At 47.8% G+C, this 27,109-nt stretch overlaps 1 long non-coding RNA gene across 1 annotated transcript; it reads left to right on the top strand.

Moving 5' to 3' along the window:
- Positions 1–53: 53 nt before the first annotated feature.
- Positions 54–26,343, top strand: LOC143836735 (uncharacterized). The gene is made up of 3 exons (XR_013230694.1): positions 54–138; positions 18,082–18,289; positions 25,784–26,343. It is a non-coding gene; the product is annotated as an uncharacterized LOC143836735 (long non-coding RNA).
- Positions 26,344–27,109: the final 766 nt, after the last annotated feature.

The following is a 27,109-nucleotide window of genomic DNA, read 5'->3' on the forward strand; positions in this document are numbered from 1 at the left end:
AGTCTGAAATTGGCTCTGCATTGGTTCTTGGCCGGGGAGGGAAAGAATGCAAAAGCAGCCACACAAGAACACAGGGGAGCTGGCAGCCCTTAGTACTCTTGGATCACGTGGCTTTTGTTCTTCTGGGCCGGGCAACTGGTAGGAGCTCTGGTGATTTCCAATGCGGCAACTGAAAGATTTGGCTTGGCAAAACGCCTGGCTGTTTGGCCCCAGAGGGCAAGTCCATAAGGACTCTGTGTACCTGTGCTCTTTATCTGATGGCGGGTGGGCCAATTCTGCCATTCTCCGGTCCCTGCCTCTTTCTTTCGTGGTTTCTCCTATTGTGTTGTTTATGACTCTACCCTGCTGACCTAATGCAATTAGAATTAGCTATTCTTTGCTGACACCTGTTGAAGAGAGGGCACAAGGGTTTCTATGCAAATACTACAGGAGGATCAGCACTTCTTATCTTCTGAATCCTGCTCTGCCCGGGTGAGCATGCCTCTGTCTAGGCAGGTCAGCTGCAGGACGCACTTGGCAGTGGTAATTCCTTCTTCTGCAGGGAAAGCTGGCAGCTGCAAATCTGGAAGCATTTGACACTCTGATCTGGAGACCAAGTCAAGGATTGCAGGGGGCAGATTCCTCCAGGTGGAAAGAAATAGGGTCCAAATGAAGCGGTAACCCAGTAATTCCCCTCTGTGGTCCCTGGAGGTATTGTGGACCCTCTTGTGAGGTTTCTGGGAGCCTACTTCCTTCCTGAGTTATGAGGATACAATCCAAAACTAGCAAGGTGTGTTGTTTAAAACAGTGGTCCCCAATCCGCAGGCTGCAGCCCGGCGCCGGGCTCCTTCTTCCCTCCCCCCTCCCCCGAAGCGAGAAGCTCGCCAGGCCACGAGCAAATCAGCCGCCAAAGCGGCAAGCTTCTCACTTCGGGAGGGGAGGGAAGAGAAGCTTGCCGAGACGCAAGCTAATCGGCCGCTTTAGCTTTAGCGGCCGATTTGCTCGCGGCCCGGAGGGGCCGGGAGGGGAAGCCGCGGCCGCCGGCATGGCGGCGGCGCAAACAGGCATGTGCGGACTGCCGCGCATGCCCGTTTGCGCCCTTGCCGGGCGCAAACGCCCGTGCGCGGCAGTCCACGCATGCCCGTTTGCGCTGGGGCTGCCGCGCGTGCGCGGGCCCCCAGGCCACCCTCTCCCACCACATCACCGCAGCGGTCCGCGGCAAGCAGAAGCTTGCGGACTTCTGGTTTTAAAGCAGCAAAGTCTAATCTGCAGAGATGGGTTAGATTCCTCCTCCACACGAGGTCAGCTGGGTGACCTTAGTCCAATCACAGTTCTCTGCCTCGGCCCCAGCTATCTCACAAGATGCTTGTCGTGGGGAGGGGAAGGAAAGGCGGTTAAGATAGAAAAACAGTGTATACTTTTCTCCAAAGAACCTTGAACTGAAGGGGGGTGAAGGGGGTGAGGGACCAGTTTCAAATTTGCTCCCTGCCAAATGACAAGAAATTCTTATGACAGCTGAAGCTGTAGAAAAGAGCTAAGAGTCCAGGAGCACCTGGAATCATAGGGTTGGAAGGTACCTCCTGGGTCATCTAGTCCAACCCCCCCCCCCACACACACACACCACATACACACACAATGCAGGACACTCACAACCCTATTGCTCATCCACTGTATTGCTCATCCACTGTAACCTGCCAACCCTCTGAACCTTCACAGAATCAGCCTCTCCGTCAGATGGCTATCCAGCCTATGTTTAAAAAATTTCCAGAGATGGAGAACCCACCACCTCCCGAGGAAGCCTGTTCCACTGAGAAACCGCTCTAACTGTCAGGAACTTTTTCCGGATATTTAGATGGAATTTATTTTTCATTAATTTCATCCCATTGGTTCTGGTCCGTCCCTGCAAAGCAAGAGAGAACAACTTTGCTCCTTCCTCTATATGGCAACCTTTTAAATACCTGAAGATGGTTATCAAATCCCCTCAGTCGTCTCCTCTCCAGGCTAAACAGACCAAGCTCCCCCAACCTTTCTTCATACGTCTTGGTCTTCAAACCCCTCACCATCTTTGTTGCCCTCATCTTGACACACTCCCGTGTGTCCTCATCCCTCTTCAACTGTGGTGCCCAAAATTGAACACAGTACTCCAAGTGAAGCCGAACCAGAGCAGAGTATAGCGGTACCATCACCTCAGTTTGATACAGCCCAAATCCCTTAAAATAGTGGTCCCCAACCTTCTTGTAGTCGGGGACCACCTCCGAGGGTGGGAGAGAGCCGGCGGCCCGGCCACAGCAGCTGCGCATGCGCGTTATCGCCACCTAGTGGTGAAAACGCGCATGTGAACAGCCGCACATGCGCATTTTCGCCAGCAGGGGGCGCAAACACGCATGTGCGGCGGCTCCGCGCGTGCGCGTTTGCGTCGCTGGCGTGCCACCGGCCGCGCCTGCCTCTTCCCCCCCTCTTGCTGCGGGGGGGGGGGAGGCAGGCGCAGCCGCTGGCGGCCCGGTACCATTGCCTTAGCAGCCCGTTACCGGGCCGCGGACCAGGGGTTGAAGACCCCTGCCTTAAAAGACTACCAAAATTTGTGGCAGGCTAGGAGCTTTTGTGAGTCACAGCTCACTTCTTCAGATACAGCTGGAATGTGAGTCCCTCTGCCCTATAAATTGGAGAGTGGAGTGATTTCAGATGCCAAGTGACATTAGCAGGCAAATAACAATAGCTGGTATGATATGCAGAGAGGCATCAGAGCTGTTTGCCGTCAGCTTGGCAATAGGCATAGACTTCTATATGTCCCTGGGACTGGTGAACTCCACCTGCAGCCATGCGTGGAACAAGACCTTACTTAGGAAACTGAAATTAAACAGTGTCCCTTTCCCGAAGCTGGCGCCCAACTTTCCTTCTCTTCGATTCAAGTAGAGCCCCCCCCCCCCTCTATCTATAGCATATATATGTTACATTATCAATATGGTCAGATAAAAGATAGATTATCTTTGCAGCAACAGAGGGAAGGTTAGAGCCCCATAAGATCTGAGCCACCTATCTATAGGGAACACCCCATTCATAAGAAGCTGCATTTGCTGATAGAGGATACTAGGTTTGGACCCTCCCAGTGATTTCCTCTGCCCTGGGGGCAGCCATTTTAGAATTCTCCCCGCCATCATGGCAGCCATTTTGTATGGTTCTCTCCCCCCACCTGCCCACTACTTTCCCCCAGAATTTCCAAAGTGGTCACAGGCACAGCAAGATTGAGGACCCCTGCTATGATCGCTCCCACAAGAGGCTGGAAGTCATTGTACAGAAATATTGGCCCTTTGCAACTAACGACAGACCAGCCTACTATTAACAGTAGTACGCCAGCTTGAAGAGATGTCCTGAATTGCGAAGGGGTAGCTTTAAGCACACAAGAGAGTCAGTGTGATAGTGTACTGGAGGGTTGGGATGCCAGCCTCCAGGTGAGTCTTGGGGATCCCCTAGATTATGGCTCATCTCCAGACTACAGACATCCCTTCCCCTGAAGAAAATGGCTGCCACGGACGGTGCACTCTGTGGCACTGTATCCCACTGAGGTCCGTGTCCTCCCCAGGCTCCATCCCAAATAATGGAATATGGGGAAAGACAGGGACGTCAGTGGGATACGTTGCCATGCGGTCCTCCCTCCAAAGCATCCATTCTCTCCAGGGGAACTGATCTCTGTCATCTGGCTATGAGATGCAATTCCAGATCTCCAGGTGCCACCTAGAAGCTGGCATCCCTACTAATATACCTGCAAGTGCAGTGCTAAGCAGAATGACACTGTTCCAAGTCCACCAAAGTCAGCATCTCTAGCTGCTTAGGACTGCTCCGTCTCTCCCTTTTCTGTTTTTTACTTCTCCAACTCTAATCAGCTGTAAGGAATGATGAAACTTGGCCCTTTGGCCTCGGGTAAGGTGAGCAGCAGTCCTGGCCCTGAGCCAGAGGGTGGTTTTCTTGTAACTCAGCCTGGTTTTGGTGAGGTCAGCATTTCAGCAAAACCAGCAGGGAGGGTGGGTGGCTTGGTCTCTGCACTGGACAGAGGTCACGATTACTGCAAGTTTGCTTTGATCGCGCTATCGCTGCTTTGGAAGGAGGCCAGCATGGTAGCATGCCATGCGCTTATCAGCAGCGACCAGTTTGAGCTGGAGTTAGGATCTGATGAAACCTTTGATTTAAGGGGGGAGAGAAAGTGTCTCTCTGTGTGCGTTTTAGTCCACTTTTCTTCCACAACTAGGGTTGCCATCTCAGGCTTGGAAAGCAGAAGGAGCTGGATTTATACCTTGCTTTTCACTACACAAAGAGTCTCACAATCGCCTTCCTTTCCACTCCGCACAACAGATACCCTGTGAGGTGGGTCAGTCTGAGCGAGCTCAGAGAGAACTCTGGCATAAGGTCACCCAGATGGTTGCATGTGGAAGAGGAGCAGGGAATCAAGAAGAAGAAGAGTTGGCTCTTATAAGAGTTGGCTCAAGAAGAAGAAGAGTTGGCTTTTCACTACCCAAAGTGGTCTCAAAGTTGTTTACATTTGCCTTCCCTTCCTCTCCCTGCAACAATCACCCTGTGAGGAAGGTGGAGCTGAGAGAGCCCTGACATTACTGCTTGGTCAGAACAGCAGTTATCAGGACTGTGACTATCCCAGGGTCACCCAGCTGGCTGCATGTGGAGGAGGAGTGGGGAATCAAACCTGGCTCACCAGATTAGAAGCTGCCGCTCATAACCACTGAACCAAGATGACTCTCCAGATTACAGGCCACTGCTCTTTTATTTAGACATTTGTTTAGGCTGCTCCTCTCCGAAAAGGAGATTTGGAGGGCAGAGCCTGGAGAAGGCGGGGTTTGGGAAGAGGCAGGACTTCATTGGTCTATAGCAGGGGTAGTCAAACTGCGGCCCTCCAGATGTCCATGGACTACAATTCCCAAGAACCCCCTGCCAGCGAATGCTGGCAGGGGGCTCCTGGGAATTGTAGTCCATGGACATCTGGAGGGCTGCAGTTTGACTACCCCTGGTCTATAGTTCCATGGAGTCCACCCTCCACCCTCCAAATCAACCCTTTTCTCTGGGAGAAGTGATCTCTGGCATCTGGGGACCAAGTGCAATAGCAGGAGATCTGCAGGCCCCACGTGGAGGCTGGCCATCCTGTCCACAACCTAATGTAAATACAGCTTTCACACAGCGAGGCATCTGCCCTGCAGTGAGATGCTCTTTCCCATCACAGTTGTGTTGCCACCTGCAGAATGCTGTGTAGCCTGGGTGGAGTGGTTTTAAATCCTGTTCCATAAGAACCTCTAGAACCAGAAAGCTCGCTAAAGCAGTGGTCCCCAGCCTTTTCATCACCGGGGACCGGTCAACGCTTGACAATTTTACTGAGGCCTGGGGGAGGGGGGTAGTCTTTTGTCGAGGGAAGTTGCCGCTTCCTGAGCCCCTGCTCCACTTGCTTTCCCACCAGCAGCCCTGACTTCCCACCGCCCGCTGGAAGGCACTGCCAGTAGCAGCTGTGCAGTGCCACACCGAGGGGGAGCCCCAGCCATGGGCTCACCACAGCACTGATCAAGCTGTTCTGACCAAGCAGTGATATCAGGGCTCTCTCAGCCTCACCCACCTCACAGGGTGTTTGCTGTGGGGAGAGGAAAGGGAAGGCGAGTGGGAGCTGCTTTGAGCCTCCTTGGGGTAGAGAAAAGTGGCATCTAAGAACCAACTCTTCTTCTTCTGGTTCTGCTTCCTGTGGCAGCCATTTTGTAGTGACACTGAAGAAGAGCTGTTTTTTCCTACCCTAAAGAGGCTTCCAGTCGCTTCCCCTTCCTCTCCTCACAACAATCACCCTCTGAGGTTGATGTAAGGATTCCAAAGTCTGAATAAAGGTTGGAGGCTTTTCCTGCTCTAACCATTACACCACGCTGGCCATTCTGGTTTTGCTAGTCAGAAGGAAAGCACTGAAGTCTCATCTGCAACCACAGCAGATCTTAAATCAGCCATTAGGAACTGTACTCTGAATTCTTACTCAGCTGTCTTAAGGTGAAACGTTAAGTACTGGCGAGGTTGAGGAAAACCCCAAGCCACCTCGCGTTTAATGTGTGACCAGAACTCACCTGTCTTCAAAAATGTGTGTGTGTGTGTGTGCGCGCGCGTGGAGGGGGGGTGGGAAGAATGAGCTCCTGAACATATGCACAGCAGCAGACAGAAAAGAAAGTAAAGAGTGTGAGAGAGATTGGAAGAAGAGTTGAGAGAAAAAAGCAGGATTTTTTAATAGTCCCCTTTTTGTTACCTAGTGGAATCCTAAAGAGGCTTACAAGCACCTTTCCCTTCCTCTCCCCACATCAGGCTTATGGACACATCTCTGCTTTCCACCCAGCTCAGATTTGCAGACAGAAAGAGGCTGTGGGCTGTTTATCTTCTGCATATCTGCCTGGGGGTAGACTAAGATTCCTGCAGGCATTGCCCAGGTCTATTACCAAGCAGCTATTCATTTTCCACACATATCTTGTCAGCCACTTCCTGCATACATTTCTGCCTATTGAAAACTGCATTTCTCCAAGAGTTGAACTTTTGTGCCTGGAATGGAACCACATTCTGTGCCCTTTCTTTGGGACTGCAAGACAGCTATTCCGCCAGGCCTACGGTTAAGGCCTGGAATATAATATCTACAATAGCCTTTCCTCAATTTTTTTACTTTCCAGAAACCCCTGAAACATTATTCAGACTTCGAAAACCCCCAGAAGTGTTGCAATTGTGCAGAATATGGTTGGGAAGCAGAGCTGTGGACCCACCTACCCAGGGCCCCTCCCCTTTCTACCCCCTCCAGGCCCATCATTGGCCATTTGGGGGGTCAACCTGACCATATCACCCGATAAATGTTTAAGAATTTTTTAAAAATAAGTAGATAGTGCATTGACTCCCACTCATTCAGGAAACCCCAGGGTTTTGTGAAAGTGTGGTTGTGAAAGCCTGTTCTATAACACTGATTGCTTGCTCCCTCAATCCATCAGAATATCAGTGGTCTGACCTAAAAAGAATTGTTGTTGGGTGTGAAGTTGTGTCCAACCCATCGCGACCCCATGGACAATGATCCTCCAGGCCTTCCTGTCCTCTACCATTCCCCGGAGTCCATTTAAGTTTGCACCTACTGCTTCAGTGACTCCATCCATCCACCTCATTCTCTGTCGTCCCCTTCTTCTTTTGCCCTCGATCGCTCCCAGCATTAGGCTCTTCTCCAGGGAGTCGTTCCTTTTCATGAGGTGGCCAAAGTATTTGAGTTTCATCTTCAGGATCTGGCCTTCTAAGGAGCAGTCAGGGCTGATCTCCTCTAGGACTGACCGGTTTGTTCGCCTTGCAGTCCAAGGGACTCGCAAGAGTCTTCTCCAGCACCAGAGTTCAAAAGCCTCAATTCTTTGACCCTCGGCCTTCCTTATGGTCCAACTTTCGCAGCCATACATTGCAGCTGGGAGTACCATAACCTTGACTATACGCACTTTTGTTGGCAGGGTGATGTCTCTGCTTTTTAGGATGCTGTCTAGATTTGCCATAGCTTTCCTCCCCAGGAGCAAGCGTCTTTTAATTTCTTTGCTGCAGTCCCCATCTGCAGTGATCTTGGAGCCCAGGAAAATAAAATAAATAACCTCCTTGATATTTTAAATACCCTCCTTGATATTTAAGGTTTAACGTTTAACTTTAATTTGGAAGATGAATTACTTGACAGGTGGGTCAGATTTTGTATCACTTATCATGTTAAATGTGATTTTAAAGCTAATTGAATTTAAAGCTATATGAATTGATGATACCCATCTTGAGCCTCACAGGAAAGACGGGATAGAAAAATAGAGATTAATTAATTCTTAAAATTATTATTATTAAAAATAATTATTAATAATTAATAATTAATTAATTAATTCAGTGGGTTTGTGGCATACGCAAAAAATAAAGGTAACTGCTCTTTTTGTTGTTGTTGTTCCTCTGTTAATTAATTAATTAATTAATTATATTTATATTCCGCCCTACCCGAGGGCTCAGGGCGGTTTACAGGAAACAGGAAAAGATACAGATAACATATGGTAACAGGTGATAACAGTTATAACATTATAACAATAATAACTTAACATGATCATAAAAATAACATTAGAAAATAAAGAAAATAACAATAACATTAGTAAAGTTTTTGATAAGGTTCCCCATGATGTTCTGATGGATAAATTGAAGGAGTGCAATCTGGATTTTCAGATAGTTAGGTGGATAGGGAATAGGTTAGAGAACCGCACTCAAAGAGTTGTTGTCATTGGTGTTTCATCAGACTGGAGGGAGGTGAGTAGCGGGGTACCTCAGGGCTCGGTCCGGTACTTTTTAACATATTTATTAATGATCTAGATGGGGGGGGGGGGAGGTTTGCAGATGACACATTGGGAGGACTGGCAAATACTCCGGAAGATAGAGACAGAGTTCAACGAGATCTGAACACAATGGGAAAATGGGAAAATGAGAACAAGATGCAATTTAATAAAGATAAGTGTAAAGTTCTGCATCTGGGTCAGAAAAATGAAAAGCATGCCTACTGGATGGGGGATTCGCTTCTAGGTAACACTGTGTGTGAACGAGACCTTGGGGTACTTGTGGATTGTAAACTAAACATGAGCAGGCAGTGTGATGCAGCGGTAAAAAAGGCAAATGCCATTTTGGGCTGTATCAACAGAGGCATCACATCAAAATCACAAGATGTCATAGTCCCATTGTATACGGCACTGGTCAGACCCCACCTGGAGTACTGTGTGCAGTTCTGGAGGCCTCACTTCAAGAAGGACGTCGATAAAATTGAAAGGGTACAGAGGAGGGCGATGAAGATGATCTGGGGCCAAGGGACCAAGCCCTATGAAGATAGGTTGAGGGACTTGGGAATGTTCAGCCTGGAGAAAAGGAGGTTGAGAAGGGACATGATAGCCCTCTTTAAGTATTTGAAAGGTTGTCACTTGGAGGAGGGCAGGATGCTGTTTCCGTTGGCTGCAGAGGAGAGGACGCACAGTAATGGGATAAAACTACCAGTACAATGATATAGGCTAGATATCAGGAAAAAGATTTTCACTGTCAGAGTAGTTCAGCCGTGGAATAGGCTGCCTAAGGAGGTGGTGAGCTCGCCCTCCCTGGTAGTCTTCAAGCAAAGGTTGGATACACACTTTTCTTGGATGCTTTAGTTTAGGATGCTTAGGGCTGATCCTGCGTTGAGCAGGGGGTTGGACTAGATGGCCTGTATGACCCCTTCCAACTCTATGATTCTATGATTCTAAAATAGAAATTGCAAGAGCCTCAGCTCAGCTCTTACTGGGACCCAGTGGGTAAGGCCGATTAGTGTCAGTCGTGTGGGGGGGGGGCTGGGGGACCAATTGGAAGCGGTGGTTTGGGTCGACCTCAACCAAATGCCTGGCGGAGGAGCTCCCTTTTGCAGTTCCTGTGGAACTGGGCGTTTGGACCAAGAAGCAGAACGTACCGGGACCAAACTGTTTCTTATTATTAATCACGAAGGCTTTGGGAACTTTTCCTCCAGAAGAGGTGGAGAGGATGGGCGGCAATTATTTTGTGAGGCACAAGAGTCTCCGCAGCATATTCATGAGACGAAGAGTTAAAGGCCATCTGCCTGCTCATGGGAATTACACCATGCTGGAAATTAGCATTCCGAAGAAGTGCAAGCTAATTTGTTGGGGGTGCTGTTTTTGCATTCATCGCACTAAGCCATTCCAATTTTATGCAAAACAATTTTTTTCTTGTTTGTTTCAGCGCATGAAGTTCTTCTTGTTCTGTAGGTTGCCAGCTAATACTTTGGACTCAATTTGCACTAAATTTGGAAGGTTTCTTTGCCAATGGGTTTTGCCCTGTTGGGTACATAAAAAAATATATGGAAGATTTCATTTTTGAGACTAGCCATTCAAGGATATGATTGGCCAGTCAGGATTAGTAATTGTCCTTTGTACAATTTCCTGTGCTCTTGGAGGATGTGTGTGTGGTTGCCAGTCACCACACAACAACAGGCCTAAGAGTACCACACTGGTGTTAAACAGCAATTATTGTGATCTTGACCTCTTTCCCTCTCTCTAGAGATGGGGATGAGGTGGGGGGAGATGGAGATTTTCCACCATGTATCTGATACTTTTTTGTGGTCCGTTTTAATGGGGGTTTTATTGGACATTGTAACTTGCCATGAGCCGGTCTCAGGAATGGTGGGAAATAAATTTAATAATAATAGTAAAATAGTTATAAGGAGGAGGGAAACAGCATTGTTAGCCCTGTGACATCACTTCTGGGCAAGAACCCAGAAGTAACATCCCCCCCCCCCCGTACTGGCCATAGAGATTTGTGGGATTCCTAGAGCGTCATGGTGGAGCACATGCAAGATTACTTGGGTGTTTTATTTTTGGTCCAGAAATGACATTGCAATGCCAGAGCCAACATTTTCCAGGGCACTGCCCTGGAAAGTTCCCTGGCATAATATAGCCTGGTATGCTATGTTTCCGTCACCTTGGCAGACCTACATTTGCAGCAGAATGAGATGGTAGAAGAAGGTGGTGTTGGTTTTTATACCCCACTTTTCACTACCAAAAGGAGTCCCAAAGTGGCTTCTGATCGCCTTCCCTTCCTCTCCCTATAACAGACACCCTGTGAGGTAGGTGGGACTGAGAGAGCTCTGAGAGAACTGTGACTAGTCCAAGGCCACCCAGCTTGCTACATGTGGCGGAGTGGAAAATCAAACCCACTTCTCTAGCTTAGAGGTTGCCTGCCCCTCTTAACTACACCATACTAGCTTGCTTAGGTACAGCTCTTAAGTGGTAAAATGGACCTTCCCAAATGCATGTGGTGGTTGCGTTTTTAAAGAACACTTCTCTATGTAGCAGCAAAAAACAACAACTCTTTGTTCCAAGGAGAAAGCTAGCACCACCAAATCTTAGAGAATGGACCTTCTGAAAGAGGTGCTCCTGAACCTTGGCTTGCTTCCTTAGCTGGTTTTTATACGTTGCCTTGAGCCGATCATAGATGCTCGGAAGGAAGAGCTTGTCGCCAAGTCTTAACTTAGAGGGAAATAGAAGTGGTTTGCCCTCCCCTTCCTCTCCCTAGCAATCCCTGTCTTCTTTGGTGGTCTTCTATCCAAGTACTGACCCTGGCTGACCCTGCTTAGTTCCCAAGCTCTGGCCTGTCCAGAATTAAGCAAAAATGAGACTTCACACTCTCAGTCCTTGTTCTTGCATGATAGCCCCTTGCAATGATGTGTTTGAAGAAGACTGTCTGTGACTTGAGATGCATATCTGTTGTTAGGATCAGAGAAGGTGAATTTCAGCTAGGCATCAAAGTAGTCTTTGTGGTCACCAGAACTTTTTGGAAGCACTGGAGAACATGCACACGTTGCTCCTGATCAAGACAAACTGAATTAAATTAGTTGAGTAATAAATTCTCCCTTGGCATCGTCTTATAGTTCTTAATTTCCATTCTTCCTTCCTTCCTACCTCCCCTCCATTCTGTTGAAATATGCAAGATCTGCAGTGTGCATGATTGAATGGAATAGGAGGAGTGTCCTACAGGGGGCATTGGAGATTATGAGTATTTAACATAGCTAGATTAGGAGCTTCTTGGAATTTTTCAGCATGTCCTGATTGGCTCCTTGGAGACTCCCTGCTTCTTTGAACATACTTCCTCTTTGCTTGTCTCCGAAAGAGAACAGCAGGATGAATGTAGAACAGAACAATTAGTTAGGAGTCTCTCCTCTCCTCTTTCTACCCAAACTATATTCTTATAAGCGGACTGGTGCTGCACTCCTCTCCTCTTTGCAAATCTACACTCTGACAACACATTCTTTCCTCCCATTTTGAGAGCCACCTTATTTCTAACCGGCTTTCCAAAGTCTCAGGTAAGGCGGGGGGGATTTCCAGGTTCTATTGTCTGAGATACTTGTACCTCAGGTGTTTGAGTTTGTATCTTCTGCATGCAAAACATGTGCTCTACCATTAATTGGAAGCATTTCCTCACTTTTAGCCTCCACCATTCCTTCCTCTGTATCTGCCTTTTTGGAACATCACTTTTCATCTTCTTTACTTCTTCTGTGAATTGCAGTAATTACTTCTGTCAACAGAGAAGGATCTTTTTGAAAGCCTCTTCTCTGCTGCTCATTTTTCCAATGACAGAGTGTGCCATTTCAGAAATCTCATGGCTGACAAGATATGCAGGGCATATTCTTTTTAACTCTCTGTAAGGAAAACTCTTGTGGTGCAGAGTGGTAAGACAGCAGACATGCAGTCTGAAGCTCTGCCCACGAGGCTGGGAGTTCAATCCCAGCAGCTGGCTCAAGGTTGACTCAGCCTTCCGTCCTTCCGAGGTCGGTAAAATGAGTACCCAGCTTGCTGGGGGGTAAACGGTAATGACTGGGGAAGGCACTGGCAAACCACCCTGTATTGAGTCTGCCATGAAAACGCTAGAGGGCGTCACCCCAAGGGTCATACATGACCCGGTGCATGCACAGGGGATACCTTTACCTTTTAAGGAAAACTCTTCCATATCCTGTGTCCCGTATTGGCCCATGTAGCCCACATGTATCTTTCTTTCCCTGGTTTTGGTTGCTCTCTTCATCCTCCTCGATGAAAACCTTAATGCTAAGTCTATTTAGGACAGGGATGGCCAAAACATCCTCCCACGAATAAACAGCCCACTACTTTATGAATAGCTGAGCTGTATAATGTGGTTGGTATCACCTAGCAGTATGGCTTTCTTTCATTGGTATGGCTCAAAAGCGTTGCATGGCGTCCCATTCCACACATTTTAGGTAATGCACTTTCAATGTGCTTTTGCAGCTGGATTTTCCTGTGCAAAACAGGAAAATCTGACTCTAAAATTAATTGAAAGTGCATTAGCAAGAGTGCGGAATGAGAAATCTATTTCTAAAGTGCATCGAACGTGCATTCTCTGTGTGCGGAATGAGCCCAGGAAAACCTGCTTCTGAAGTGCATTATCCAACATGCATGGAATGAGTTCTCTGGCATTTTATGAGGCTGAGGAAATGAGGTGTTTCTTGAATGGTGTGCTCGAGAGACAGACTAGACTGGCAGTTGCCCTCTGACTTTTCAGAACGGACATGCAATAGCAGTGCACCATGAAGTGCACATGGGATCTTGCAGCTTCTTATCCTAACAAGTGCAACTGTTAGCAAAAAAAAAATTATTTCATCTCATCCAAGGATTAATCTCCTGCAGTTGACTGGAAAGAGAATTGAAACTCTACTGTTGTCATAGTTGACCTCCCGATCTCCTCAGGAGTGTTAACTTAAAGGATCAATGGGTCTGTGGGTCCTTCACCCCTCCCTAACCCCCACGTTCCTTTCATTTTTTTTGTACCTTCCCTCCATTCCTCTATCCCATGGTTTATGACCTGTAGAAATTATCTCCTCCTTGCTGGAAGAGCTCTCTCCTCATCCTTGGTTCACATACTGCCAGGAATGGCAGAGAGGGCAGGCTGGATGTCTCCTGAATTTGTGCCTTTTAGATCAAAAGCCTCCTCTTTGGGAACTATTTCTCCTGCTTAAACTATCCCCCTATACATAGACCTGAGGGATCTCCATGCTAGTCTCTAGTCTCTGTCAATGTTCCTGTTCTTGCCATGCTTTGTCCTGCTTTACCCTATGGAACCCTTCAGTAAAGACTGATTTCTTTGCACTGCACGTGTATGCTGCAGTTCTCTACAAGGGGGTTTCTTCTGGTCAGCCAGACTGGCCTTTAGTTCGTGACAGCTGCTACATACCACTTAATATGGCAATATATTCTCAATAAAACAGTCTGCAGTGGACAAGATAGTACAGCTTTTTTGGGTTCTTTTAAAAAAAGAAACCAAGACAAAGCACCATTCAGGTTTGAGAAAAGATGGGAAGACAATGATAGACTCTGGATTTTCAGTTTTAATAAGATAAATTTGTTTCCAGCCTTTCTTATCTAACACTAGTGTGTGTATCTCTGTGTGTGTGTGTGTGTGTGTGTGTGTGTGTGTGTGTGTGTGTGTGAAAGAGAGAACCTCAATATAATAACAGCCATATGAAACCCTTAAGATTCTACTGAAAACAAAACTACAAAATCCGATAAAGTCAATCTGCTTCAGCAATCACTGGGGGGGAAAACTCCAGATTCCACTAATTGGCTATGGATTAAAATATTTTAAATGGGCCTTTGAGAGCCAACTTGGTGTAATGGTTAAAACTTATATGGAGAACCAGGTTGGATTCTCCGTTTTCCAACATGCAGCCAGCTGGTTGACCTTGGGCCACTCGCAGTTCGCTCAGAGCTGTTCTCACAGAGCTCTCTCAGCCCCACCTCCCTCACAGTATTTGCTGTGGGGAGAGGAAGAGAGGGTGATCATAAGCTCGTTTGAGTAGTAAAAGCAGGTTACCAAAACCCAGCTCCTCTTCTGACAACGGTTTCAGAAATCTAACAAACATTAGTTGCCATTTTCGCTACCTGAAGGAGTCTCAAAATGGCTTACATTTGCCTTCCCTTTCCTCTCCCCAGAGCAGACACCCTGTGAGGGAGGTGAGGCTGAGAGAGCCCTGATATTACTGAAGAAAAAGAAGAGTTTGTTTTTATATGCCGCTTTTCTCTACCTGAAGGAGTCTCCAAGCGGCTTATGGTCACCTTCCCTTTCCTTTCCCCACAACAGACACTCTGTGAGGTGGGTGAGGCTGAGAGAGCCCTGATTTTACTGAAGAAGAGTTGGTTCTTATATACCGCTTTTCTCTACCTGAAGGAGTCTCCAAGCGGCTTATGGTCACCTTCCCTTTCCTCTCCCCACAACAGACACCCTGTGAGGTGGGTGAGGCTGAGAGAGCCCTGATATCACTGCTCGGTCAGAACAGCCTTATCAGCACTGTGGGGAGCCCAGGGTCACCCAGCTGGCTGCATGTGGGGGAGCGGGGAATCAAACGCGGCTCGCCAGATTAGAAGTCCACACTCCTAACCGCTACACCAAGTTGCCCAGCTGGTCTTGACAGATGAGTGGGCTGATGAGGAGAGAGAGGGCTCCTTCCTAGCCATTCCCGCCTAAATGTGTAGAATAGAAGCGTCCTTCATTCAGTTGACAACAGGGAGAAAACATGGGAAAGGGTGAAAGATCAGAATCTCCTGATTCTTTGAGAAGATCGTACGAGACCAGTATCGTGCTGGAAAGGGTTGTGGAAAAGCCTGCTTCACTGGACAATTTAAGAGACTCTGTAATCCTGAATACATTTTTCTAAGCCTGTTGACTTAAAAGGGCTTAGAGGGAGGTGAATTCTTGCTTAGGACAGCATAGTTGTGGACAGCAAGAGGGTGCTGTGCTGCTAATGGCGGGGCTGCAGGGATTTCTCTGGACCTTGTGGACTTCTGCAGACATGATTTCATGAGTCCTGATGAAATATGTTCCCCTTGGCTCTGATTACACAAGACAGGTCGCCCAAGGCCACAGTGTGTCAGCTACAGAACTGGGTGCCCCTTTTGACCTTATTTTCCAGTGTGGATGAATGTGGCAAGCTTCCTTTTAGTATATACCAGGGATTCATGAAACCCTGGGATTTCTTGACGACCCCACATGGGTGGAGTTAATTTATTTTGACAATATATGTAAACGCTTATTGGGTGATATGATCATATAAGTCATGTTGACCCACCCCTCCCAAAATGGCCAATGATGAGCCTGGAGGGAGTGGGAAGGGGAGGGGCCTTGGTTGAGCGTGTCCACAGCTCTGCTTCCCAACCATATTCTGCACAATCGTGCCACTTCTGGGGTTTCTTGAAGCCTGAAGAATGTTGGGGGGGGGGGGGCTCTCAATCGTAAAAAGGTTGAGAAAGGCTGCTCTAAGCAGTGTGGAGAGCCTTTCTGTCACGGCAATTCCCTTTGGATTCTGGAGAACCTGATTGAGTTCCTTGTCCTATTAAGCAGCTTGAATGATCCTCACAACAGCTATGGGTGGTTTCCATCAAGGGCAAAGGAGTCATTCAGAACAGGCAGTACGGAAGTCTCTAGAGATACATGGTCATCGCCACTCTATGGAAGCATTCTGGCCCTTGTGGCTTCTAGGCAATGACAGAGAGGAAGATACACAATGGTGTTGCCTGTAGCTATGGGATGTATGAAAGTCTGGTGTAGCCACTGAGAACCTGTTTATTACCAGAGCGATCTGGGTTCAAATCTCCACTGAGCTGTGATGTTCTCAGGGTTGTTGTAAGGATAGAATGGAGGAGGAGGAGGAGGAAGAAGAAAAGCTGTTTTTTTGTTACCCCGTGTTATATGACCTGAATGAGTCTCAAAGGGAGCCGTCATGGTGTAGTGATTAAGAACGGCGACTTCTAATCTGGCGACTTCTAATCTGACTTCTAATCTGTTGTGGAGAGAGTAAGGGTGGGCGATTGTAATCCGCTTTGAGACTCCTTTGGGCAATACAAAGCAGGGTATAAAAACCAACTCTTCTTCAAAGAACCTACCCTATGACAGACACCCTGTGAGGTAGGTTGGGCTGATGGAGCTCTGAGAGAACCATGACAAGCCCAAGGTCCCCCAGCTGGCTGCAGGTGGAAGAGTGCGGAATCAAACCTAGTTGTCCCAATTAGAGGCTGCCACTTTTAATCACCACACTAAACTGGCTCTCAAGGTAAGAGATACCCTAGTGCCATGCAAGATGTCCATAAAAATATGATGTAGTTAATATATACCTGAGCTACAAGGCATCAAACCCAGTTCTCTAGATTAGAGGCCACTGCTCTTAACCACTACACCCCACGGACTCTCTTTTTCTCTCTCTTCTCCTTAGCCTCAGACTGTTACATAAAAGGCCATTATAGCAAGCGGTACCTGTCTGCAGGAGGTAACGTCCTTCTGTGCAGGGCCCTGTCATGAGACACTGGGGCGCTTTGAGAGGCTCCTCTGTTCAGAACTTGGCTCCCGGCTCCGCAGAGCTTGCGTGGAGACAAAAGAGGGAAAGTTTATACTTTAACGGCTTTTCCCACAGTGGATGGGTGATTGGAAAGAAGAGACAAAGATAGTCACGGTCATTGCTCGCCGTATTAGATAGCGGCTCTCTTGCCAGGGAGGAGAGAATGGCCCTTCTGTATCGGAGGGAAGGCAAAGCGGCGTGTTGCTCTGGAGCTGGAAAGGTGGAAGGAGGAAAATGCACGCTTCCCTTTCAGCCGTCTTGACGTCGTTGTCGCCTTCCTCACGCGGAGTGGGCTGGGAAGCTCAGGAGCTAGCTGAACAGGTCATGTCATGCTGTGAACTGGGGGCTGCTCAGGGTCTGCTTGGCAATGTGGTGTGGTACAAGAGAAGACAACTTAGTGAATTGACCACCATCATTGCTGAAGGGTCTTAGTCCTGTAGGGCTGACGCAATTAGGGCTTGGCTCTACTTGTGTGTGTGGGCCAGCTAGGGTTCCCGGGACTCCTGCTTGAGGTTACGAAGATGATAGCTGGAGATCTCCTAGGATTATAGCTCAACTCCAGGTGACAGAAATCAATTCACCTGGATAAAATGGCTACTTTCAAAGGTGTGACTCTATGGCAGGGGTGGCCAGACTGTGGCTCTCCAAATGTTCATGGGCTACAGTTGCAGGGGGCTCATGGGACATGGGACACAGTTTGGCCACTCAATTGGCACTAGACCCTATTGAAATCTCTCTTTTCCCCAAACTCTCCCCTCCTCAGGCTCCACCTCCAAAATCTCCTGGTAGTTCCCAGTCCAGAGTTGGCAACCCTATATGCAGCTCCAGTGGAAGATCATCTGCTTTCCAGCCTGGTCCCCCAATGCAGCTTGGTATGGTAGTGATGGGTGAGAGAGAGCCAGCATGGTGGTGTGGCTAAGAGCAGTGGCCTCTAATCTGGAGGACTGGGTTTGATTCCCCACTCCTCCACATGAAGCCACTTGGATGACCTGAGGCCAGTCACAGTTCTCTCAGAGCTTTCTCGGCCCCACCTACCGCACAGGATGTCTGTTGTGGGGAGAGGAAGGGAAGGCGATTGTAAGCTACGGTGAGACTCCTTAAGGCAAAGAAAATCAGAGTATAAAAACCAACTCTTCTTCTCTCTGGCATGAGCATAAATCCTTGACGAGCTATTGTTTTTATTGCAGGAATGGGAGCTTGGCTCCTGAACAAAACCCCTACTTATGGAAGGGATTGCCACTAGTGGAGCAGTCCTCCCCCCTTTCCTGTTGCCCATCAACAGGCCCTTCCTCCAACATGATGGGTAGAATTGGAGGAAAAAGCCACCAGGGCCACTCAGATCCCCTTCTGTCAATTGGAATTTCAGTAAGATCCAACCCCTATAATCCAATGCAAGTGAGTATGAAAATTCTGAGAGCCAGTTTGGTGTGGTTAAGAGTGGCACACTCTAATCTGGAGAACCAGGTTTGATCCCCCACTTGAAGCCAGTTGGATGACCTTGGGCCAGTCACAGGTCTCTCAGAGCTCTCTCAGCTCCACCTACCTCACAGGGTGTCTGTGGTGGGGAGAGGAAGGGAATGAAATTGCAAGCTGCTTTGAGACTCCCTTGGGCAGTCAAAAGTGGGGCGTAAGATACAATTATTATTCCTCCTCTTCCTCCTCCTCCTCCTTGGCACAACAACCCACGATGGAGAAATTAATGTGAATAGAGAGCAGACCATGGAGGAACCTCTGAAATTATTGTACAGACTTTGAGGCACCCCAAAAGTGATCAGGTGGCCACAGCACCCTGCCACGTCCCCGGAAGTGACATCACTACCTGCATTAACAGACAGACTCGAGGAGGACTGGGGTGAGGAGACAGGAGGCTGCTTAAGGCAGGGGTAGGTATGCAGACTCCACCTCCTCCCAGATGCAGAAAACCCGTGCTCAGGAGGCGGGAGGGGAGCAATGGAAGCAGCCAGGTCCAGAGCCTGTGGCTGAATCCTTTTAAGGCAGGAGGAGAAATGCTGCGGACCCCCTCCAGAACTCCCAGGGGTCAACAGACCCCTGGCTAGGAATCCCTGCTCTTAATACTTAACACCAGGCATTTGCTTGAGGTCGACCTGTGCCATCACTTCCCAAGGGCCCTCCTCCTGAGCTCCCCCCCATGGCACCCACCATCACTCTGCCCAACCCACTGGGCTATCAGTAAGAGTTAATTTAATGTCTCCCACATTTTTCTACAGTTCCATGTTGCTTGTTGTTTCACTTCATTCATGATTGTTAATCTAAGTTATCTGTATTGTTCCTGTTCTGTTCTATGTGAACCGCCCTGAGCCTTTGGGGAGAGCGGTATATAAATTAATAAATAATACTTGACGAGGGTTTTCATGGCCTGGGTGGGGGGGGGGTCTCCTTCTCTCAAGTTGGAGGACCTAAAGAGTGAAGGCATGGATTTTATTCCAGAAAGTCCTAGGGCCAGGCTCTTCCGTTTGGAAAGCGAGACAAGACTCCTTTCAGAAATGTCACAAAGCTCCTGCAGAGCCCGCCCGCATTTCTTACCTCAGCGGTCACAGGCCTCAAAGCCCATGCCTGTGGAAAGCACAAACACTAGAGGACACTCAACAGATAATGTTTGCTTTGATAGCTGTTGTGGGGGGTCTTCCTTCCTCTTGCAGTGACATGGCGTTCTCTTGCCCATCGCTGGTGTTCTGGTGGATTTGTTTGTTTTGTTTTGGGAAAGGACGCACAAGCCAGCGGAACAATGGGTCGTTTGAGCGACCGCCCGCTTGCTGTGCAATTAATGCAGAAACGGCCACTGGGTCTACAATGGCAGTTTTAATTAAGGCTCACTTTAGTCCTGACCTGATGACGGAATTTAAAGCGCATGATGCAAGACCAGAGAGAGAACAAGGGAGAGTGGAGTGGGATGGGGGGCTCAAAAGATCATTATTCTCTCCCGTGGCCTGAAAGGGACCGACAGAGGGATTCTCCCTAGATGATCCCATTTGGGTATGGGTTCAAAGAGACAAGAAAGCTGCCTTAATTATGAGGGGTGTAACCTTGCCATGGTTGAGGACTTTTAAGGTCCCACGTTGCTGAAAACTAGAGAGAGTTCATAGAATCATAGAGTGGGAAGGGAGCCCCTGGGTCATCTAGTCCAACCCTCTGCACTGTGCATGTGTGAATGAAGCCAGAAAGATGCTCAAGTTTCATAGGATCGTGCCCAATGGGATGTGACTAGACATTTGAAAAAATAAGAACATTCAGCCAATTTCTCTGTAGAAAAGCTGGAGGTTATAAAACTAATGATGAGGGTTTTTGCTTTTTTTGCCAGCCAAAAATTTGGGAGAGATCCACAGGCTGCTAACAACCTATGGAAGAGTTATGAAGGACGCTAAGAGGTTCTAATGAGTAGCTGCTTGTGGCTACCTACAAACTTACCACCTTTCATAAACCAGGGCTTAAATGTGTTCCGTGATTCTGGAATGTACTGAGCATGGCTCTGGTCTTCTTGCAAGCTAACTTGAGCCAGTTTGGTGTAGTGGTTAGGAGTGCGGACTTCTAATCTGGCATGCCCGGTTCGATTCTGCGCTCTCCCACATGCAGCCAGCTGGGTGACCTTGGGCTCGCCACGGCACTGATAAAACTGTTCTGACCGGGCAGTGATATCAGGGCTCTCTCAGCCTCACCCACCCCACAGGGTGTCTGTTGTGGGGAGAGGAATGGGAAGGCGACTGTAAGCTGCTTTGAGCCTCCTTCGGGTAGGGAAAAGCAGTATATAAGAACCAACTCTTCTTCTTCGTCTTGTGACCCCTGTCTTCCTTTAGGATAGAAAAAGAGAGCAAGTCTGTATGTTTTATAGCAATGAAGCTTATTTTGAAGTAGTGTAGATTGCATAGGATTGAGTTTACAGGACTTCTTGGGGTTTGTCATGGATTTTTGAAACTCTGCTACACTCCCTCATCCATCCCATGACTGTCAACAGCAGAATAAAAAATGTGTGCGATAGATATCATTTTGAATACCAAGTACATCTAAGCTAAGTAGGTATCTTTAGATGCTGAAATATCTAAGTTGTAAACATTGCATCTTCTCATCTGGCTGAGATGCAATTTCCTAGGAGATCTCTGGAGCTGGATAAGAACAACCACGTTCCTATTTGGTTGCAGCATTAAATCCAGGGGCCAGGCAGGCATTGAATGTGAGGGTTGTGCCATCGGGGGCAGCCTTTTATTTTGGCTACGTCCCTTTTAGGAGCCGGGCCCCCTGTGCCTCTTGCACCATGAGCCTGGCTAAAAAAGGCCTAAGCTAGGGGTGAACTAACTATGCTCTACATACCTTGATTTCTATAGAACCATTTTTGTACGCATTGCCCTGAATGCATTAATTCAAGCACACACCGATTACATGATTTCCCCCCTCTTTCCCTTGATGAAGGTCAAACTTTCTAGCAATTAATGACATCTGTAACAAGAAGGGTATTTCATCAGTCCAGTTTTCAGAGTCTCCCATAAACCCTTTGGGCTCCTCTTATCATATTTTTCAGTTTGTGGCCCTCTTCAAATGTGCCAGGGCCCTGTGGAGGGCCATATGGCCACTGTTGAGAATGGTGAAACATACCCCTTCTGCTGGATTTGAAGACAACATTCTGTTCTTGTTTTCACAGCAAGAATTGCCCTCAAGAGAAATGTATTCTTTCCTGGTTCCATATAGATCCAATTGCTATTGCAAATAATTTTAAAATTTTTTTTGCAAGAGGAATCGAAATTCTTCTCTGTGCTGGCCATGCAGCTTTTGCTGTTTCTGATTTAGATGTACGTCTTCAGAAAGTTCTATGCATTTTCTCAACGTTGCTGCTGGTTCCAATGATCCACGAACAAACAAAGCAAACTATTGACATTCAGTATTTTCTCATCAATGTCTGACAAAGCATAGAAACATTTCATCTCTCTTGCAGATAGAATCATTGAGCCGATCCAAGAGCCAGTGTAAGAGCCCATTTGCATCGCTGAAACTGTAAAACACCCCATAACCATGGATATGTAGATTAATAATCCATAACATTTCTGCAGCTCAAAACCTAATTTTTACTAGTCTTTCCTTAGAAAGTGGAATTTATGAGATTATGTGATAAGGAGCACACTACAAAATAATGTTGGAACATGGGCATAAATCTGCAAATGGTCTCCTCTGTCATTTCCATTTCTTTAAAGCAGTGGTTCTCAACCTTCCTAATGCCACGGCCCTTTAATACAGCTCCTCATGTTGTGGTGACTCCCAACCATAAAATGATGCAAGTGTTCTTTCACAGAAATTAAACCAAAACTGACCAATGATGTGAAGATCCATTATTCGCGATTGAATATAAATTGTTTCCCCCCCCGGGGTTGCCTCTTGTCCCACCATGCCGATCTTGTTCTTTTCCACTGCTCCGGACAGACGAATGCTCTATCGCGATCTACTCCGCAAGGCTGTTGTGTGGATGAAATGGAAGAGGAGCGATATCGGCCATTTTGGGACCTCCTTGGAGAGAAGGGCCCTGCCACGACCCCCATGAAAGGGTTGTTGATCCCCAAAAAGGTCCCGACCCCCAGGTTGAGAACCACTGCTTTAAAGCATCTCGAAGAAGCCCTTTAGTGCCCCCTCCCCCCCAAAAAAAAACAGATGTTTCCTGCCATTATCTTCACATACCGGTTACTGTAGCATCTCATCCACCCCTCTAATATACCTTAAATTTTCCTTTTCCTTTTGAAAGAGCTATATTGGTTTCTGTACTAGGTTGCAATTTGCACCCAGAAGAAATGGCCTTATACTTCCCGGGTGGTCCAGCACAGCCTTTCTCAACTCTTTTGCAGTTGAGGGGAAGCAGGTCAACATGACCATACATGGACATATCACCTGATAAATGTTTAACAATTCTGCAAAAATATACAAAAAATGAATTAACTTCCACCCATTCAGGAAGCCCTTCCAGAGCCTGGCCTAAAGCCTGGCCTAAAGCATCCATGGGATCTTAAAGCATCAGGGGAGAGTGGTATATAAATGAATGAATGAATGAATGAATGAATGAATGAATGAATAAATAAATGGTAAGTGGCCATCCAGCTGCTGCTGAAAGACTGCCAGTGAGGGGGAGCTCACTACCTTCTTAGTGTGTGTGAAAATGTCCATTTTAGGTGGGGTCAAGCATCAGCTCCATCTGCATAAAGGTTAAAGGTATCCCCTGTGCAAGCACCGAGTCATGTCTGACCCTTGGGGTGACGCCCTCTAGCGTTTTCATGGCAGACTCAATACGGGGTGGTTTGCCAGTGCCTTCCCCAGTCATTACCGTTTACCCCCCAGCAGCAAGCTGGGTACTCATTTTACCGACCTCGGAAGGATGGAAGGCTGAGTCAACCTTGAGCCGGCTGCTGGGATCGAACTCCCAGCCTCATGGGCAGAGCTTTCAGACAGCATGTCGGCTGCCTTACCACCCTGCACCACAAGAAGCCATCTGCATGCATTGCCTCAGAAACTAGATGAAGACAAACAATACCTATTCCCACCCTTGACCCTTATGTTCTGGACCTGTATGCATATGTTTTAAATTAGCACGGTCCTCTGATAAACTCAGTCTATGCCTGCTTCGATAGTTCATTAGAGGTAGGCAGAGGTGACCCTAAAGTGCAAGGTGACGTCTTGCAAACAAATATGAAACAGATGTGGGGAAAGAAGCAGGGCGGGGGGGGGGGTTAGTCTCATTATTCTGGAAATATTTGGTTTTTGTTTTTGCTTTTGCAATGCTCATGTTTGGCGACTTTCTGCCTGCTGAGAACAAAGGGAGATTGGAATTTGATAGCTGGTCGTCCACCCCCACCTTCCTTGGTACAATGGCATTGTTCAAGACGAACAATGGGGAGCTGTGAACAAGTCTCTGCTCCCCCCCCCCGTCTCCCCCAAAAGGGGCTCCTTCCTCAGCTACCCCCTTCGGCCCTCCCTGCCATTTCAGAATCAGACAGTGGCTCATTCCACACCCGTGGGAGAATGCACTTTCCGTGCAATTTAGACTTTCCTGTTTTGCACAGGAAAACCAGCTGCAAAAGCTCAGTGAAAGTGCATTATCTAAGTCAGCGGTTCTCAACCTTCCTAATGCCACAACCCTTTAATACAGTTCCTCATGTTGTGGTGACCTCCAGCCATAAAATTACACAAGGGTTCTTTCACAGAAATTAAACCAAAACTGACCAATGGTGTGAAGATCCCTTGTTCATGATTGTATATAAATTGGTTGTTTTTCCGGGGTTTCTCGGTCCAGTTCTGCCTCTTGTCCCACTCTGCCGATCTCAGTCTTTTCCGCTGCTCCAGACAGATGAACACTCGATCTACCCCACAAGGCTGTTGTGTGGATGGCACCCCCCCCCCCGGCCAAGCTGCTTGCCCTGCCACGACCCCTGTGAAATGGTCATTCGACCCCCAAAGGGGTCCCGACCCCTAGGTTGAGAACCACTGATCTAAGATCTGGCAGCAGGGGTCTCATGCTTACACAAGTCAGTGAGGTTCAGTAAATCCCTACTCAGCTGTGTGGTTGCTGGGTGATATCAGGCCAGCCTCCTGCTTTCCCTCTGAACTTTAGAGGCCTAACGAGTTGCATTGGCCATGGGTTGGCATTCCTTGACCCATTGCGCAGACAGCCATGATACTGGAGAGCCAGCTTGCTGCTGTGGTTAAGTGCGGGGGCCTCTAATCTTGAGAGCTGGGTTGGATTCCCTGGTCCTCCACATGCAGCCAGCTGGTGGCCTAGGGCTAATCACAGTTCTCTTACAGCTGTTCTTGCAGAGCAGTTCTCTCATAGCTCTCTCAGCCCTACCTACCTCAAAGGGTGTCTGTTGCAGGGAGGAAGGGAAAGGTGTTTATAATCTGCTTTGGAACTCCTTCAGTTAGTTAAAAGCAGGGTATAAAAACCAGCTCTTCTGCTGCTTTCTCTGAAGGAGTCAAGACGGTTGACAATATTAAAAACAATGCATTATAAACATATGAGAAACTGTATTATGTAGGGGCTAGGGTGGCAGATTAGGATCTGGGAAGGGGAAGAACTGGACTGTGGTGCCCCACTTTTCACTGGGAGTCCCAAAACAGCCTACAAACATCTTTCCCCTCCTCTCCCCACAACAGACACCCTGTGAGAGAGGTGGGGCTGAGTGAGCTCTGAGAGAGCTGTGATTGGCCCCAGGAGGGGCTTAAGGATTTGCGGGGCCTGTAGCTCCAGAGCCAATGTAAGGATTTGCTGGGCCTGAGTAAAATACAATTTTGGCAGGAGCAGCCAAACGGGACAGAGGAAGGGAGAGGCTCTGGCTCTGATCCATGGGGGGAGGCACCTACATGGATAAACCGGCCCTGATTGGCCCAAGGTCACCCAGCTGGCAGCATGTGGAGGAGTGGGGAATCAGCCCCAGTTTTCCAGATTAGAGGCTGTTAACCACTATTACACCACTCTGCTCTTAACCATCACATCCAGGTTAGAATCTCCACCTGTTGCTTGGGCGGTCAGTCTCAGCTGATTCTATCTCATAAAGCTGTGAAGATAAAACAGAGGGAAAGGACATAAGATGTAACTCCCTGTTAAGGAAAAAGTACAGTAAACAGCACCCACAAGGCCCAATGCAATAAAACAAGAAGATAACCCAGTGTGCAATTTTTCTCCTCCACAGACTTTAAAACTACAACAAAATCTGAGCCCAGTGGCACCTTTAAGACCAACAACCTGAGGTCTGCGGAAGTGTGCCTGCACAGGAAAGCTCATGCCTTGAATTAATCTCTGTTGATCTTAAAGCTGCCATTGGACTCAAATTTTGCTGTGCTACTCCAGACCAACACGGCTACCCACTTGAATCTATCTTTAAAACTACAGCTTTGTCCTCTTTATAGGCTTGCTCTTCCGAACGCTTCCCTTTTGCACATTTCACGGGCCGTGTCTGCTTTGCACATGGAACAGCCACCAACAGAGACATGGAGCAGTTCAACATGCGGGGCTGCTGTGGTCATATTTGTCTCAAAATCTGGAAAGCAGCAGCCGAGGTCCCAGCGGAGGCAGGCTCAAAACAAGTGCTGTGCATTTCCAGCGCATCATGTTACCCCCAAAGCGTTCCTGTGCCAGCCACTTTTTCACCACCTTCTCCCAAATCTGCCCAGGAACAGCAAAAGTGAAAGAGAAAAATTTCCTTCTCTGGGAACCAATGGAGAAGCAGCCGTCTCAATGGGCCACTGGCGTCTTAAGCTATATAAGGGTGTGCGGTGCGCAGCGCCGGGTGATCAAGTTTCAGGGCACAGCTTGTTTATTTCTCTCGGCCTCCCGCTGGATCCGTCCCACTCCCCACAGAGCTGCCACAGCTCAGCAATCTCTTCCTCCAGCCAATGAACTAGTGGGAAGATGCTGGTTGAAGGAGGTGTCTTCTTAGAATCCTCTGCACACAGAGAGCGAAAGAAAAGCAGCACATTTGCTGGAAGGACTTCTTGTTTACGAACTGACTCAGCAAAAATAAAGGAATAAATAAAAACGAAGGGTCTCAGCAGGATGGGGAAACAAGGCGGTCAGGACCCGATGATCCTGACCCCACTCTTTTTTCTGTTTGTTACTTTGTTCTTTCTGTGTTTGTAACTCATTCTTGTCCCTGCCAGATTGTGAAAACTGTGGCTCCAGGGGACAATTCGGAGGAGATTGAAAGGAATAGCTTTTGGTGTAAGGTGACCAGATTGTCTAAGGTGACCAGATTTTAACATTGGTAAAGCGGGACACCATTGACCGGGGGGGGGGGGGGGGTTCTTGATTAAAAAATTGGTCTATATGGAGCAACAAAATTTTTCATAGAACGCATAGGACGCAAAAATAGTATTGTAGTATATATATTTTTAATTTCAACATAAGTACAATTTGCCAGGTGCCCCCAGATGTCCCTCCAAAAGTGGGATAATCTGGTCACCTTAGTTTGGTGTGTAGTGGTTAAGAGCGTTGATTTTAATCTGGGGAGTTGGGTTTGATTCTGTATGCCTCTGCATGCAGCCAGCTGGGTGACCTGGGGCTCGCCCGTTCTTGAGATTGAAGGTTCTTCTTCACAAACTTCCAGGTGAGACTTGAAAATGCAGAGCAAAATCATTTTTGCGGAGTAAATTCACTCTCCTGTGCAGTTTTTCATCAAATCTTCCTTTGTGTAAAATTGGCCCTAGATCTCTCCCAGACTTACAAGGGGTTTCCAG

This window comes from Paroedura picta, chromosome 4, assembly GCF_049243985.1.
Source record: "Paroedura picta isolate Pp20150507F chromosome 4, Ppicta_v3.0, whole genome shotgun sequence".
Lineage (NCBI taxonomy): Eukaryota > Metazoa > Chordata > Lepidosauria > Squamata > Gekkonidae > Paroedura > Paroedura picta.